At 40.7% G+C, this 18,891-nt stretch overlaps 1 protein-coding gene across 2 annotated transcripts in view; it reads left to right on the top strand.

Moving 5' to 3' along the window:
• LOC144756325 (suppressor APC domain-containing protein 1-like) overlaps window positions 1-18,891 on the top strand; it is a 284,640-nt gene that overhangs the window by 134,567 nt on the left and 131,182 nt on the right. The window lies entirely within an intron of this gene.

Below are 18,891 nucleotides of genomic sequence, written 5' to 3'. Positions count from 1 at the left end.
CGTGGTGTGGCTTAATCAGATAACGGTTTTTTGCACCGTGGGTCGGCTGCTAGTTAAGTATTAACCAGAACAGGGCCGGGAATAGGGGAATCGATACAGAACCTATAGGAATACATCACACCCATTCCACGCTGACTATGTCCATATTTACAAGATCTAGGCATAGCAAATACACTAGTAGAGCATGTGTATACCGTACCACCCCAAAATACATCCATATGCATTTTGAAACATGAAATATATGAAAAGATATATATATATACATTATATGCACTCAAGCAGTATATTAATGCTAAATATCACGCATATTCATACATCATAACTAATAAAATATGAAAATTACACATGAAATGGCTCTTAAGACAGAAGAAAAAAATGCGAGACCATTTCATCACAAAATAAAATATATTTGAACATGCCAGAGGGCAGCTAATGTCTCTAAAGTTCCTAAAATAGAAATATAGTTCTCTAAGAATAGTTTCTACTTTAAGCAGAAGATAAGTGTCCCGAAAAATTGTAAAATATTTTTGGGGCCGCTGAAAAATAATGTTCCGCTGTCCGTAAACTGGAGAAAATTGTTCATGATACTTTATTATCAAAGTTGAAGGTCAAATTCAGGGTGTTGGGAACGCCTTGTGCTAGCTTGTTCAAAAGTCATTATTTCTGCTCTGGTGAGAACATCATATCATTTAGACTCTCGAAAAAGCTGTCAACAGCTTCCTGTGAAAGTTCCATTAACTCGGAAAAAGATGTTACCATGCATTCGTGAGCATGATTGCCTTCATTGATGTTTGGATCAGCATAGCTGACAGAAGGTCGTACCTGATCGATGCTGCTTTCATCTTGAACCTCACTACCCCTTAATCGTAGTGGTGAAGTCTCCACGAATGCCGTCATCAGGATTGGTAGCCGCTGGGGACAGCACAATGCATGAGCCGTGACCGGACCCAACAAAGTTTCTGCATCCATTGGTGCATCCGATTGTAGCGTCAGACAGGTGTCTAACACGCATTCTTCTCCGCATAGCAAGCACCTTAATACAGGTAAAACACAGCTTTGCCACATAGGTCTAAACGAAAGAAACCAAGTCATGTTCAGGTCTCTAAGCCGGGACAGTCCAAGGATTCTAGATATCTGGTCCCGGTATCCAATGGCTAGGATTGTTTCTTCCCTTGTCGCAGGTGTCTTGTCTGTGACACGGTTTGCCATAGCGAAATAGCAGGATCAAAAATAGGATTCCTGCCACTAGTCCCAAAAGGAGAGGAAGTCCACCAAAGACGGAATGGACAAAGTCTGGAAAAATACCCAGAATGGCTTTAAATGGTGTTAGAGCCCCTGAAAACACTGTCTTAAATACATTTGAGACCCCACTGGTATCAGAAATATTCAAGATTTCGTTCAGGATTCCTGGGAAATGTATGGGGGAATTAGTTGATAACAATGAATGAATCTCTGCCGTTGTCCTTGCAACTTGGAGATCATACGTTTCTTTTGATGACGTGAGCCTGGTTGGCGTCTGAAGGAGCACAGTTTTCATTCTGCTTAAAGTATCAACTCTAATGGAAGAAATTTTCAAATTCGGCCATAACCTTGCCTCCCTGTCTGGCATTGCGCTGGGGAACAATACTCGTTCACAGCACATGACCTTCGCAGTCGTAGTTATGAGATAAGCTACTCCGGGCACCAAGCTACAACATCTGCGGTCTACGATTATAATGTAACTCCCGTTCGATAGTCTCCTAAAGAATGGTTCTATTTGTGTCGCAGGTGTGCCTAGCTGGTGACATGAAAGGTTATTTGAGGACCCTTCACAGGCTCCGTGTAAACTAATACCATTACACAGAAGTGTACCGCTTAGTGACATGGCACAATTATTGCCACTAAGAAACACTTTCCGGCCTTTATTACTGACACAAGCATGTGAATAGGGCAAGTTCCATGTTGACTTAATGTACCCTTTACCCAATTTTTCGTACATGCCAGCCTGTATATATTTTTGGCAGTATTGAAACCTGAAAGTAGATATTGGAATATTAATTATTCCATGTATTATCCACTCACTGACAGGTCGTTCTGACATTGTCAATGGTAATCTCTCGAGTTTCTCAATGCTCAGGATTGTATAATCAGCACCCTTCTGTGCCATACTGATTTGTTTATCAGTAAGGTTAAAGATATTGAACAGTGACGTTGTGTTGATTAAACGCCAAGGCACATAGCCTGAACGCAGATTTTGTAACGTCCAGCCAAGTTGTACAATAGAACGCAATTGGGACTGACCGTGTTGTAACAACAGTAAGTCTTGCGTTATTATGTCGATTGCTGAAGACACAATGCTGTCCAAAGAGTATATTCTGGAGGACAGAGTCATTAACCCATTGTCCACTACAGAAAGTGATTTTTCCAAATTAATACGGTCAATTTCCCGTATTCTCTCTGATGTTTCAATTTGAGTTATTTTCCAGGCTTCGTTATAAGCTGCATATACAGAGGCTGCTATGAAGCGTTTTTGACGCTGTTTGCGTGGTCCCATAATGAAATCACGCAAGTCAGCACCATCAGTAAGTAAAGTTAGGTGTTGCTTAATTTCTGCCAGTGTGGATGTTTGTAGCCATTGAAGGCAGAGCTTGCCCACACTGTACGTGGTAATTATCCCTGGGTGTTGTCTTTGGGAATATCTAGGGTCTGGCCTGGTCAATTTGAACCCCTGGATTTTGTTCAGGAATCTGTCTTGACAGTTATTAGTATCTGTGGGCCAGATCAACCACTTTTTCCAATCTGGATGTGTTCTGTTTTGGCTTAATATATGGTTTACGTCTATCTCCTCATCTGTCGAGCTATTACTGTTTATCGTTGGCTTTGGAATAGACCAGTGGTTCCCAAACTTTTGACTCCTGAGGACCCCCATTGAGTCACCACTGGATGCTGGGGACCCCCAAGCAATTTGTATGAGTTAAATTTCAAATATTAAAACAGTAATTCGAAAAAAATACACACGTGTGCACACAAAACAAATACTCAAAGTACCTAGGCGCATATTTACAATAAGTGATGCATCAATGCATTTCAGCAGGGATGCGCCACTTATTGTGCACCATGCCTCCGCCAGCATTGATGCGCCGCATTTACAATACTGCGCCTCATGGGGCAAAAAAGCACAGATGCATGATGCATCTGTGCCGTAATTGTGACGCATTGCTGGAGTTGCACCGCAAGCGCAACACAGCACCAGCAATGCTGGGGGGGGGGGGCCCTATCTTGTTAATGCTGCGTCAATCCTTACGCCTGCTTCAAGCAGGCGCAGGGTTTTGATGCAGCATGGGCCCCAAAGTGACTGAGTGAAACCTTGTAGATTTCACTAAGCCCCTTTTAGGAGGCATTCCTGCGACGGAACGGCTCCTTCTGGCTCAGGGCTTTACAACGTGGCACATCTCCCAGATACGTCATGTTCTAAATACCCTGCACCATGGCGCGTCTTTTGCGCCGCCGCATCACGAAAGTGGCGCAACAGCGGCTTAAAAGAGGCGCAAGAGGCTTGTAAATCTGCCCCTAAGGATTTTGGGGCCAGATGTACGACCATTTCATTTAGCGCCTCGCAATTGGCGACACATTGCGAGTGGCACATTGCGAGTCGCTAAAATGAAATGTACAACAGTGTGTTTAACACTGTTTCGGATTCCCAATGGGGTCGCAAATTCAAATTGCGAGGTTCATTAATATTAATGAGCCTCTCGCAATTTGCGAGCCTATTGGGAATGCCAGCCCTCCTAGGTATGGTGGCCTGCTGGGCTCTGCAGGCCACCATGTCTGTGACTGCTTTTAAATAAAGCAGTTTAAAAAAAAAATGCAGCCCATTTACCGTGCATTTAAAAAAAAAAAAATTTAAATTCAACGTTTTCGTTTCATTTTCTAAGGGCAGGCGGAGGTCCCTGGGACCACTGCCTGCCCTTAAAAAATAATTTAGCATGCATTTGCAAAGGGGAAGGGGTGCCCTGGGAACCCCTTCCCATTTGCGAATGCATTACCATCTACTTGAAGTAGGTGGTAATTGCGAGTGTTTTGCGACCGCAAAACATTTGTACATGGTTTTAAGACTCGCTATTTGGATGGGAATGCCCCTTCCAAATAGCAAGTTGCAAAACCTATTTAGCGAGTCGCAAACAAATTGCGACTTCGCGAAATAGGCAATGTACATGGCCCAATACGTTTTTGCATGTGAAAGCGGGTTCACGAACCCGTTCGCGCATATAAAAACGGATCGTACATCTGGCCCTTAGTATTTTATATTGAAGTAATAGCCCATCTGTCACATGTATTTCATTTGTTTTATAGCATCTCTCATACCATTGTAGGATGTCACAGCACTTCACATCACACACATATAGAGACATTGAATCGTAGATGTAAATCAGTGTGTATATAAAATGTTTAAGAGTGCTTGGTCTGGAAAAGCACAAACTCAGGATTCAGAACATAACACAGTGGCTAGCACTGACTTTAACATTAAAAATGTATTTCCACCCAAATAAATCTTTTTAGCAGCATCAGGATAATGAATAACTGGGAAAAACAAAAGTTACTAACTGGTACCATGCAGTTTGCAAGCAGCTCTCTGATGACAGTTTATAGATCCCTCTGCTACATTATGACTGTCACTTATGATGTGCACAGTAATAAAGGAATCTCTGTGACAAAAGCAGTGACCACGAACCTATGCATATAAAATGCTGCTTTTAAAAATGCATGTTACATGTTCTTTGCAGTAGGCACATTAACCCTCTGTGCTACATTAGTTAAGTCAAAGCTGCCACTAAACAAAACTCTCCTCACGCTCCAGCAGGTACATTAATCACTGGCTTTATCTTGACACTTTTATTGTTGCTGGAAAGCTGCTAATTATACAAGAAACTGTTGCCTGCGGACCCCCTGGGAATGTGTCAGGGACCCCTGGGGGTCCGCGGACCACAGTTTGGGAAACACTGGAATAGACGGTTTGTTTAAATCTTTGATTTTGGCTAGGCCAAGACAGGTAGTTTGTTGAATAGTGTCATTCAAAAATATCATTTGTTCTGGGATCATGGAGGCTCTAAACAATGATTCTATACCTTGTACTTGCCATTCCTTTGTACCCCAAACACTTTTTACTTCAACATTTTTGTCCCAGTATTCAAAACCAAATGTACTCATTTGCTCAAAAAATGAGTCTGAATATATCAATTTAGTGTTTGTAAGCATGGTCTTTGTACCTGTCTTGTTTGATAATTTGAAATAAAATGTTTCTGCATTACTTGTGTTGAACCCTGAAAAATATGAATATTTGTCATAAAAAGCTCTTGAGCTACCTTTTGGAGGGGTTGCACAGTGTTCCCATTGATTATAATTTAAAACATTTCTAGGTTGTGCAGATTTATGCAGATAATGATTACTATAGTGATTATAGCAGAACATTTTATCATAATTAGACGAACCCTGCAAATAATCATGTTTTGTAAATTTAGCAGACATCACTAGGTCAGACATCATATTATTAATGCTTTCCACGTCCCAATCATCAGCAACTGAGCTTGGTTTTACAAAGTCACTCAATGAGATCTTGATTTGGTGTGGATATTTCAGGATTTCAACCGGACCATAGATTTCATAATCAGTATTGTCCCATGCTACCCCACCGGGTATAGGATTGGCTGTGAAGTTGACTGAAGAAAGTTCCCTTTTCTCGATGTGTGAAGACGTGTGTGGTTGAGGACCAAGTTGATTTTCTGGCTTGCTGTGTCCATTTTAGCATATTTTCCCTCAATGAAGTGTCCCAAACATAGTACCATGATGAGCCAAAGTATGAGGATAAGTGCACCTAAGGCCACCCAGAATTCAATCCATGGAGAAATCAGATAGGTTTCTTTCAGATGTTGAAAAAGTTCCTTAGCTTTGTCTTTAAAGGTTTTTTGTTGAGGTTTGTTCCTTTGATTCACTCAGGTTTTCAGATGAATCGCTGAAGTTGATGAAGTAACCGGATGCCGTTCTGTCTATTGTTCCAATAGCTTCAGGATTGATATTTGCTTTATCCGTGTGTTTTGTTGCAGCAGCATAGTCATTCATTACTTCATTGTAGATTGGTGTGTCTCTGCTAAATGTTTTTATTTGGGTTTTTAGAGGTTTAAGTTCCATAGCATTGTTGCATAGACCTTGTTGTTGTTCTTTTGGCATTTCAAACGTGAGTAGCCTCTTAGATTGAACCTCTGTGTTTGTAGCAAACCTTGGTGTTCTACTACTTATCGGGAGTCCACTTGGCCTACTGTTTGTTATCGGCCACATTATTGTGGTTTAACCAGGTCGATGGATACAACTCGGTTCTCCTTTTTACCAGCAAGGGGCGGTAGTACTACTGATCTTGTCCCGTTGATAGACAAGACAGGAACTGCTTTTCTGTAAGAAGGCCCAAATTCCTTCTTTACCGCGATCTTTTCTCTGACTAGATCCCCGACTTTTGGAATCCAGACAGGTCTTGCTGGGACAGGTGGTATTTCTTCAGTGGTCGTTGGCTGTTGTTTCAACTTTATGTTGCTCAGGTCTTTCCTTGTTTCGTTTAAGTCCTGTAAAATAGCCAAACGATCTTTGATATCAAAGCTTTTTTCTTTAACCACTGAAGTCTGACTGTCAAGATCTAAGACCATCATTCTAGTTCCAAACAATAGTTCGTACGGACTGAATCCCCTCAGAGAATTTCTTGGCAGGTTATTTAGACTACGTTGGACACTTATTAGATGTTTGACCCACCCAGCTCCCGAACCTAATACCTTCGCTGTTATAGATTGCTTTATGCCTTTGGTTTTTTCTTTACACCATCCCGTTCCCTCAGGTAGGAAGTGAGAAGAGTCCCGCTATGCTATGCTCATTTGGCCATGTTTTTCATACGCTTTAGGGCAAGAAGAAAAAACATTCAGCCAAACGTAGCATGCTTCTAGCGTATATGCCAATATAGACTCGCAAATCTTTTTATAACAGTCCAGACGTCAGCCGAGTGCTGGGGTCTACATCACAAGTGGAAACTAGTCTTTATATGTTAATTGGACGCATTCGTTTTTATTGTTGATCAATTCTGGAGTGAAACGCCATGCTAATATACCGTTTCTTTCGCCACTGCGATCTCTATTGCAGTCTGGGCAGTTCTTTACAAAGATGTGATGATGCAGGCTCATACCTGGCCACCAGTACATTGATTGTAATTCTTCCAGAGAATCTTTTTGTTTAAGGTGTCTGAGACCCTCACCCATATGTGCGTCTGCTATTAACAAACCTCTCCTGTCCATGTTTGGAATCACTCTGTCCCCCACTCCAGGGATTCGAGCAAAAGGAACGGAGTTTGCATCGATTATGTATGTATAATTGAGTGGATAGTTGATCGGTAGTGCTGAGCAGTCGCCTTTTGATGACGTTTTCACCGCCAGCATAGTTTCACCGTCAATGTGTTTTACTTTACGCTTTTTCTTGACTACGGAAGCCGATTCAGTTGCTGCCGTTGTGGCTTTCTCAGCCAATGAATTCCCTGCAACGTGAACGCCATCACGCTGATGACTCACTGAATGTATCACGTGAGTTTTTGGTAGTTCTTTCTGTAAAAGAGCTACTTGTTCCCAAAGCACTTTTTGCTTTATTGTTGCACCTGTGTCATCTTTGTAACCGTTTTGAATCCATTTCTGTAAATCGTTATTGTATGATTTGACGCAGTAATACGAATCGCACACAATAAGTGTCGGGAATTCGCGATCGGCATTATCTAGCGCCATTTTTAACGCTATTATTTCAGTTTGTTGTTCTGAATAATTTTCCACTGAGTGTGTTTTTGTAAGTAGAGGTCTTAATTTACCTCCGCACCACACTTCTTTTACAATTTCGCATGTGGCCTTGTAAGCCAGCTCTCCCCAAACTGAGGGTTGAGCATGCCCGTCTGTATGTATTACACAGGCGTACTGTCGTAAAGGCAGAATGTCGATTGGCAGAGGGTATATTATTTCATATTCTAGATATTTTAATTCCTTTAATTCTGGATCAAAGTAGTATTTTACTTTGTCCGTTGTAATTGAATTCACCCATTGTATCCATTCTGGATTCAACGCTGTTTTTGGTAAATTACATGGGGTTGTTAATGCCTCAAAGGCTGACTCCGCTGTTCTGACTGTGATATGTCTACCGTCGGCGTTGTCTTTTTCTCTTGCTATAGCCGTTTGAACTGCATGAACAATGTTGTCTTTAATACTGAACTTCTTTTCAGCTTCTGTGTACAAGTGTGATTTGTATGCAATTGGTACCTTTTCTCCCTCATTAGAGGTCAGGTATGTGAATCCGCATCTTCCTGGGATGACTCGAATCACAAGATTGCGTGAGTTATCACGTGTTTCTAATTTTGTTTTAATTAGCATGTCTGTTTGTAAAGATCTCAAAATTTCTGTGTGTTTTTGAGTCCAATTGATTCTTTTAAAATCTGGTTTTATTAGATCATAAAGGGGTTTGATCCTTTCTGCGTAATTTGCAACGTATGTTCTTCCGAAATTTAGGAAGCCTAGAATTGATTGTAAGTTTTTTAGTGTTCTAGGAGCTTGGAGTACAGCACATTTCTCTAGGAAATTGTCAGCCAGGCTTTTGCCTTCACTTGATAATTCATATCCTAAAAACAGGACCGTTAGATGGGCAATTCTTGATTTTTAAAAGTTGAATTTGTAACCCTCTGCTGCGAACCCAAGTATTATGGTGTTCACTCTCTTCAAGTGAGTATCCAAGTCATCATCTGTTAGGTAAATGTCGTCGACATATGATAATGCCTCGTCATCGTATGTTTGTAGTAATTCTGTTACTCTCTTTGAGAATAATCCTGGGCTATTCTTGTGCCCCTGGGGTAAACGGCAGAAACTTTTTTGCGAGCCATTTACCGAGAACGCAGTCAAATATCTGCTCTCTGGTGCTATATTTTGACAAAAGAATCCATTAGAGATGTCTAATGTTGTTTTGTATTTTTTGCGTACTATGTTATTCATTAGTGCAGCACTATGTGAGTTTTGCCCTCAAAAGTTTTGCAACATGAGTTAAGGTGTCTGTAATCCAAAACTAGACGATATGAGTTGTCTGGTTTGGAGACAGGAAACAAAGGATTGTTCATTTGTGAGGTGCAAGTTTCAATCACCCCCTGGTATTCAAGTTGATCTAAGATCTCTTTTACCTGTTTTTTAGCTTCTTGCTTAATTGGGTACTGCCTCTGTGCAGTAGGTTGTGATTTTAACTGGATTTTGTGAGGAGGAGAGTCCTCATCCCATCCTACATGATTTTTATATAAAGCAGGAGCTTGGGCTACTGCCCACTTTCTAGCAAGTGTATATTTTTTATGAATTGGAATGTGATTTGAGAAGGCAGGCATAATTATTTCTTCGCCATGAGGGCACTCTCTGACGAACTCGGGTGGCCAGTCTTTTTCAGCTAGAAGGATGTCATAGCCCTGGGAGAGATTATCCCAAAATAGTCCCCTTATTTTTCTAGTCTTATCCCCCTCTATACGCAATGTAATTTCATATATTTTGTGAGGTTTGCTAACTCTGGTGTCGGCAGTTTCCACTTGAATATATTCATTCGTGTCCACTGTCTCCAGATGATTCATAAGGACTTTGCGAGCTATGCTCACTTCTGCTGCGCTGTCTAGCATTGTCTGAGCCCATTCTCAGTTTTTCAGCTGTGTCCTCAGTATTCTCGGCATCTTTGATTACTTTAATACTGGCTACCTTCTTTTTTGGAAATTGTAACTTTTTATTCGGATGAGCAGGTTCCTTGTCTCTGGACTTGACGTGCTCTTCCCTGTGTTCTGATCGTCCTCTTCTTTCCGATTTCTGCGAGGAAGTCTGAAAAGATTGAGAGGGACGTGTATCATTATCTTGATATCTATCAGGTTTCTTTATATTATCCCTATTTCTAAGGTTGTATTTTTTCCCAGAGGGCTCACTTTGGGGAGACCTGCGTCCTTGGTTCGGAGATCTTTCTCTCCGCCGAGGAGACCTTCCTCTGGACTGGAATCTTTTTTCTTTAGGATTGGATTGTTTGTTTCCATCCCAGCTCTTTTTTTGAGTGTTTAAATTATTTTTAATAAATATCTTTTCAGGACTTTCAATCAGTTGAGGTTTTACCGGTATTCCACCCAGACTATCTCTTCCTAGTTCTTCATAGGATTTCTCTATGATTCTGGCAATTTCAGTTGGTTGGTCTGCTATATCTGTCTCTTTTAACCTTTGGCGGATGGCCACGTTTGCTGCCTCTCCCTTTATGTTGGCTAATAATATAGCCGAGACCTGCTTGAAGTCCTTCAGTAATTTCATACCGAGAGTTAAAGCGGGTTCTGGACCATATTCATCTTGAATTTGTTTTAGCACATCTGGTATTACTGACATGGATGGTACACCATGTGTTTTTGTGTATATGGAAGCAAAGACTGTACCCCAAGTGTCACAGTCCTCCACGTGTGGTGCGATTCCCATTGGAAGACAGATAGTCAGAATCCTGTGTTTTTCTACCGGGGTGGTGTCTGGAAACACCGCCTCTATTTGAGTGATTTTTTGTGCTAGCCAGAAGGGTATTTGTTCCCGTTTTGCGGGTACTTTACCCAGACAGGACTGTATGTTCTGTGGTGTAATTTTATTTGTGTTACCCTGATGAGGTGTCAGCTGTGGAATTTTATTTGCTGGTTGGATTGTTGAAGTCCGCATTACATATTGGACTAATTGTCTATGTATTTTGATTAGTTGTTTTAGCTGTGCTAAAAGATTGGTGCAGACATTTCTTCAATGTCTGGATGTGGTGTATATCCGGCTAGGACCGGCCACGTTGCTCCTGGTCTACCTAGTGGACCGAGCCTGGTGATGTGATTATTATGTTTTAGGGCGCCATTAAACAAGAGCAGGTGCTCTTGGAATTTGAGTGGTACTTCCACCTCCTCGAAAGGAGTGTAGGTATCCGGTGGTTCCTCTATTTTATAATAGTGGAACTCTTTTGTTACAGCGTTTGCTGCTGGAAAGTTTATCCATGAATAGAATACCTCTGTCTGCCGATATTCGTGTGCCTCAATTACGAATATGACTGTACCACCTCTCGATGTCAGTCCATTTTCTATAAGTTTTAAAGTTATAGATTTTCTTATGTTGACCGGGATGAGTTTTGCATCCGGGTCATTTTGTAGCAGAGTATTATCAGCTGCTACGAGTTCAGCTGCTAGTCTAGCTGTCTCCCTTTCATCATCACTGTCTACCATTTTACTGACAGGAAGGTTGGCTCTTCTCTCAAGCACACTACTGAGCTAGTACAGCTCCACTTACTGACTGCCTTGCCTGGTTCTTTCCTATAGCGCCATGAAGCCTTCGGGCGTACGAGCGCTGAACAAATACCGATTAACATTAACATTAACATTAACATTATCCTGTTTGTTTGCAGATCAGGTTTCTATGGAAACAAAGATTAGATGCACAATATTTTGGAACAGTGTATCCTTCAACGTTGAATAAACCAAGAACCATACATAGGAGTCTCCTCCTGTGAGGTTTGGCGGATATGACCTTTTACCCACTCCAGACGTCTTTGGAGTATTATGGGAAAAAGGGGTTCTGTGTGAAAAAGCACGACTGAGTTACTCTAATGTCTTGCGTTAGTTTTATCGCCTATCCAAACGTTTGGGCGCCATGTAGTGTAGTTCCTATTATCCCAATAGGCTCTGCGCATTGGAATAATATCTTCAATAGTATAGATCTAGGGCAGAGGTTAACTAGGTCTTCTACTGACGATATTAGACTTAAAGTTTTTGGTTTTGCCAGCTAGCTCAGAGTTCACTAGAAACTTTCTCGAATAGACAAGGAGGAGTTTAACTTCCCTGGATAGACAAGAAGGGATTTAGTTTCTGACAACCATAGAACATGACAACTTTGCTCTCCCCCAATCAAGAGTGTATCTCTAGAGTCGTGTGAAAACAAAAGACAACTTATTTTACTCAGTCAGTACGTGCATTCTTAGTTTCACCAGTTTGTAGAGAAAAGGAAGAGACGGGCGTGTTCAATAAAAGATGTTATTTATTGATCAGTCTCTTTTCTCGTACAAGAGAAATGAATCGATATTTTTGCGATACTTATGGTTAAGTAAAGTGCATACAATAAAAGCAGAAGTATAAAATAATACTGCAGAAGCATTGATATGGTTTCTAAGCCATATGATAGTTAAAATTGATAAAATAGATACATACATATATACATTTGACTAATCGTACTCAACTGGTGCTTCTAACCACGCCTACCCCAGTGTACCTGACCTAAGCCTAATACGTTGGCGGGAGTAGATAAGTAGCAGTTTAAGTTAAGTTTGTTTTGCCAAGTGACTGACTCAAGAATTCTCTGCAAGGGGTTGTTCAGTTCTGTACCTGAGATCTAGAATGGTTGAGGCTGGTATCTCTCGTCTCTGGTCTTGATATTCCAGCTGCCTGCGAGGGCTGCTTGGAAGCGCCGGAGCGGGATTTCTCGGCAGGAGAAAAACAGCTTCTCGTTCTCAGCGCGTCAGGAAGGCGGGTCAGCGCGTGTGGGCTTCGCTCTCTGCTGGGCTCCTCAGCGCGTCTCGCTGCTCCGATCTCGTCACCACCGCGTGTGTTTGCTTAAGGCAATGTCGGTAATATTTATACCTGTAAGGTGTCGAGATTGACGTAAGGATGGACATGGATACGTCAATAAGGATGTCATACGAACGGGCTTGTTCGCACATTCTTTTGCTGAAGTTCTCGGTGAAATCAAAACAATGGCCGCAGGGATTTTCCCAGGTTGTCATAGGTTTGATTTGTTTTGAGAACTCTGTATGCCTTATCAGGGGCTGGAGGAATAGTGCTTGTCTAATTAGATGGCATGCGTTATTACCTAATCAGATAACACGTTTCTGTGCCGTGGTGTGGCTTAATCAGATAACGGTTTTTTGCACCGTGGGTCGGCTGCTAGTTAAGTATTAACCAGAACAGGGCCGGGAATAGGGGAATCGATACAGAACCTATAGGAATACATCACAATCCCACTTTGTAGCCAAGTTAAAATCATTTTTACTAAACATTTTCTGAGGAACATCTATGAGACTAATTGGCCTGTAATTTGCTGGATTCCCCCCATCTCCTTTTTTGAAAATAGGGATTATTTCAGCGCCTTTCCATGTTGCAGCAATATCCCCTCCTTGTAAAATAGCATTAAAACTGTTCGTAACAGAGGTCCACATATAATAGGCTCCGCTTTGAACAAATCTCCTGCATTACTCCCAGAGGACTGTCCTGGTTTTAGAGGCCTTCCTTGCTGGTTGAACACAGAACAACCAGAGTGACTCCAAAGACTAGGTATCTGGTCTCCTGTGTGAGCTAGAGGGAAATAACAAGCTCCAGAGACCATGAACCCTGCACCCGGCCTCTGCTGGATGAGTCCTAACCCCCAAGAACCCCCAAGTGGTGGCCGCCCCCAGGTATTGGACCCTTGAAAGTGGTGTCAGACGTGCTGTTCCTGCCTAACCCTAAAAGTTGGGACTGAGAAACTTTTTCCCCGAAAAGTTCCAGAAGACCCGACAGAAGAAAGGGACCTACCTGCCAGCCAATCCACCCAAGGTGCATCACAAGCTGGCCTGGCTCCCGTTACATTCTTCTCCGCAGCAGCAAATTCTGTTTGGTGGGACCTCTGAGTGACGGTATCCATCCTCGTGGAACCCTCTTTGGCTACAGCTTGCAGCTGTGGCCCGCTGAAGGTTTTCAACTTCTAACAAATTGACTAAGTCCGATGGGTAAAAATCTTTACAGGACTCAACTTGAACAGGCCCCCAATCGATAACGACTTCCTCAGCCTGCAAATCCAGCTTCTTTTTCCTGCCGCTGTCAACAGTTTCACTGAGGCAATGTCCAGTGGCTCCCCGAGTATGACAATGCCTCCTTTGACACAGCCTGCTGTCTTGTCCAACTGAACTTTACCTTCTCCTGATCTTTTCTTCAACATTTCTTCTAAGTCCGAAGGTAAGCCGAGACCAAGCAGAATCCACCTTTTGTGTCCGACCTGCATTCCATCGTGGACTGCCTTAACTTCTCACTTTACCTCGGTTTCATATGACCAGATACCTGTGGTTGGATCTTTGATCTTTTAGGTGCTAGAGTTCACTAAAAACTTTAAAAATTCATAACTATTGTCCTACTGGTTGGATTTAATTCATATTTTATATTATTTTTTCTAAAAAATGTCCCTTCTTTTTCTAAACTTGTGTGGAATTTTTCTTCTGTTGTGTTTTCACTTTGTTAGTCTGAATGTGATGTATAAATGCTTTACACATTGCCTCTAAATTAAGCCTGACTACTTTTGTGCTAAGGTACCAAAGGGTTAAGCATAGCTTAATTTAGTGACTGGGGTGCTTCACCCTACAAAGGATTCTAGTTGTTGCTTGAGTAGGGTTTTCACCCTCCTCAATCAAAAACCCAATTTCTTCAAAAGCTACTGTGCTTTGAGGAGATTGCAGCTTGTCTCTATTATGGTGTTCCGGGCTGTGAAAAGTACATATAAATTCAGCGCTGTGAGACGTGTCCTAAAGCTAAAGATGTTGCTGCCCAATGATGCTTTTACATCAGACTTAAATAACGTTTTTATGTTATTAAAAAACATCTAGGCCTTGTGATTAATGGTGTAAAATCCAAGATATAGCATATTTACTCAAATCTGCCACTCATCACAATTCACACTGCTACATATATGTGAGCGATTAATGCACTATCAACTTATAGCAAACCAAATTTTATATGACACACATGCATAATTGAATGAAAAACATGTTTATAAATGAGAAATTTGCATAATAAATTAAATGTAATGGGGACACATAAGCAGAAAATGGCAAGCATGCGATAAACAGAGGGCCCGATTCACAGAACTAATTTAAGACAAAATCCTAAACTTACTACTATTGGTATTCACAGTTCGTACAAAGGAAACCGCACACAGCAATTTCTTTTCACAGGTTTATTTCAGTGCCCAGTCTAACACCAACGCGTTTCAGCCTGACGGACTTGCTCACGGTAAGTGAAATTACTCTCTTGCAACTGTTTATACCATCTTTGCTTTCTACTATTCCCATAGACTTCTGGGATATGTAGTTCTAACTTACATACAAGAATTCACTATTTCTTAGACAGTGTTCTCATTGGCTTTTCGGGATACATTTTGTCACAAATATATTTCTTATTTGCATTTTTTGAATTTTTTGTGTGTTTGAAGACGCTGCATGTTTTCAAGACTCAGTATTACAATGTTACCATTAAATATTGCGATTTCACATTTACACATTTTTTATATATAGAAATAAAACAATTTTCTTTGCACAAAGACAGCTCTGTAAAATTTGTTTTAAATGTTTATATCCCATTTCATGGTATAGTACCCATGTTCTTATGGTTCTCATTCATCTTACAGTTCCATGTTGCGTTTTCTTCTCTCTGACGAATACAGTTGTCATTGGGGCCCCATGACTCTGATCTCTACTCCAAGTGCACATAAAGTTCTTCATCGAAGTTCATACCTCTAGAGATTTTTGTTCTTAGCCTTATAATGTATCTCGATTCCAACTGACGGAGTTTCTTTTTCCGATCCCCCATTCTCTCATGTTCTTCCACAGAGTCAATTGCAAAATAGGTCATTTTTCTCCAATCTCCCTCTTGACAGGTTAAAAGATGTTTTGCTGTGGCATATGCCATATCTTTGTTCTTAACTGCCCTGATGTGCTCCAGGATTCGTTTTTTCAAATTGCAGGTTGTACTGCCTATGTAGAGCATCCCACAATTACATTGGATGGCATACACCACAAATTGCGTCATGCACGTGATCTTCTTCTGAATTACAATTAGTCTTCCCTCTGGATCTCTGATGTTCTTTTTATTTACACCAATCTTACATGCCTTGCAGACATGACATTTTATGAAGCCACTCTGTTGTTTTTCTAGCCAATTCGGATTTTTATCACTTTGCTTTCTTTGGCTGAAATGGCTTTGAACTACTGCGTCTTTTATTGATGGTGCTTTCCTGAACGTGATCTGGGGATTTGGACCCATCAGATTAGCCATGTCTGCATCCTGTTTGAGAATAGGCCAGTATTTTTGTACTGCTTGACGTATTTTGTGAGACTCCTTACTGTATGATAATATTAGTCTTGGAGTTTGTTGAGTTTTGTCTTCTTCTTTTTGTTTCCTTGTTTTTCCGATTAGGATTTCCGTTCGTGATATTTTCTCAATCTTGTTTGTACATTTTTTTTTACATCACGCTCACGGTATCCTCTTCTTCTCAGTCTTTTTGTGCTTTCCATGATTTCCTTTTCCACATTCTTCTCTTCCGAACAGTTTCGTTTCATCCTCACAAACTCCCCATAAGGAATGCTCTGAATTACTGATTGGGGATGAAAGCTTTTGGCATGTAGAATGCTGTTCGTTGCAGTTTTTTTCCTATATAGGGTCGTCTGAATTTGACCCTGCTCAATATAAACACATATGTCCAGGAAATCAATTTTTTGGCGACTCATCTTATAGGTAAAGGATAGTCCAATGTCGTTGTTATTCAGTTGATCAAAGTATTTGACAAAGTCTTCCTTGGTTCCGTTCCAGATTAGGAACAGGTCGTCTATGTACCTGGTCCATAGTACGATTTTTTCTAAGGCGTCGCCATGTTCTGTGTTCCATGCTATCTCCTTCTCCCACCACCCCATGGTGAGATTCGCGTAGTTGGGGGAGAAAGCCATGCCCATGGCACATCCACATAACTGATGGTAAATTTCATGATTGAAGAAAAAAAATTTGTTGTTTAAACACATTTTTATCATGGTTAGGAGCATCGCGGAATGTTCCAGTTCGGTAATGCTTCTTTGCTTTAGGAAATATGCACATGCATTTAGACCAATTGAATGTTCTATAAACGTATATAATGAAACCACGTCAATCGTGACCATCAGATACGATGGATTCCCTGATGCATTTGAAAGTGTTCGTAGGAAATCTCCCGTATCTTGAATATACGAACTAAGTGTTGCCACTATGGGAGCCAAATAATGATCAACATAAGATGCGATGTTTTCATATGCTGAATCGCATGAAGACAAAATTGATCTTCCCGGTGGATTTATCATAGTCTTATGCACCTTTGGCAGGAAATATATCGTTGGAATGGTGGGATTCTCCTTGAGAAAAAATGTATATTCGTCTGTGTTGAGTAGTTTGTGATTGTGCCATTCATCAAGATTTTTGTGAATGTCAAACAACATCTTGTGTATTGGATTGGATGTCATTTTTTTGTATTTTGTTTTGTCTTGGAGTTGGCGATAAGCCTCTTTTTTGTAATCTTCTATATTCTGTATCACAATATTTCCGCCTTTGTCCGCGGGCTTTATTATTATTTTGGTGTTGTTCGCAAGATCTTGAAGTGCTTTATTTTCACAGGTCGACAGATTTTCTCTTATTTTATTGGAGTTTCTCACTTTCTCTATTTTGCTTATTTCATTCATAACAGCATCGGAAAAAGAGTCAATTTTATTACCTAGGTTCAGTTGTGGACAATATTTTGATTTCTTTTTATATCCGCTGCTTGTATGTTTTTTGGTATTTATGCCTTGCTCTTCCAATACAGAGATTGCTGTACTCTCATCGTCTGATAAGTCATTTGCTAGATCAAACAAATTCTTCAAATGTGGTATCATTTCTATTGTTAGAGCCGCATTTTCATTAGTTGGTGTTCTTTCAATTGTATTTGCTTCTGCGCTTGATATTTTTATATTATTGTTTTGATTGGCAAATATTTTCGCAAGCTTTAATTTACGAACATTATATGAACATTCCGCGATGCTCCTAACCATGATAAAAATGTGTTTAAACAACAACATTTTTTTCTTCAATCATGAAATTTACCATCAGTTATGTGGATGTGCCATGGGCATGGCTTTCTCCCCCAACTACACGAATCTCACCATGGGGTGGTGGGAGAAGGAGATAGCGTGGAACACAGAACATGGCGACGCCTTAGAAAAAATCGTACTATGGACCAGGTACATAGACGACCTGTTCCTAATCTGGAACGGAACCAAGGAAGACTTTGTCAAATACTTTGATCAACTGAATAACAACGACATTGGACTATCCTTTACCTATAAGATGAGTCGCCAAAAAATTGATTTCCTGGACATATGTGTTTATATTGAGCAGGGTCAAATTCAGACGACCCTATATAGGAAAAAAACTGCAACGAACAGCATTCTACATGCCAAAAGCTTTCATCCCCAATCAGTAATTCAGAGCATTCCTTATGGGGAGTTTGTGAGGATGAAACGAAACTGTTCGGAAGAGAAGAATGTGGAAAAGTAAATCATGGAAAGCACAAAAAGACTGAGAAAAAGAGGATACCGTGAGCGTGATCTAAAAAAAAAATTTACAAACAAGATTGAGAAAATATCACAAACGGAAATCCTAATCGGAAAAACAAGGAAACAAAAAGAAGAAGACAAAACTCAACAAACTCCAAGACTAATATTATCATATAGTAAGGAGTCTCACAAAAAACGTCAAGCAGTACAAAAATACTGGCCTATTCTCAAACAGGATGCAGACATGGCTAATCTGATGGGTCCAAATCCCCAGATCACGTTCAGGAAAGCACCATCAATAAAAGACGCAGTAGTTCAAAGCCATTTCAGCCAAAGAAAGCAAAGTGATAAAAATCCGACTTGGCTAGAAAAACAACAGAGTGGCTTCATAAAATGTCATGTCTGCAAGGCATGTAAGATTGGTGTAAATAAAAAGAACATCAGAGATCCAGAGGGAAGACTAATTGCAATTCAGAAGAAGATAAC

Source organism: Lissotriton helveticus, chromosome 5_1, assembly GCF_964261635.1.
Source record: "Lissotriton helveticus chromosome 5_1, aLisHel1.1, whole genome shotgun sequence".
In the NCBI taxonomy this organism is placed as follows: domain Eukaryota; kingdom Metazoa; phylum Chordata; class Amphibia; order Caudata; family Salamandridae; genus Lissotriton; species Lissotriton helveticus.
Note: the sequence above shows the minus strand (reverse complement) of the source record. Positions and strands in the feature narration are given on the sequence as shown.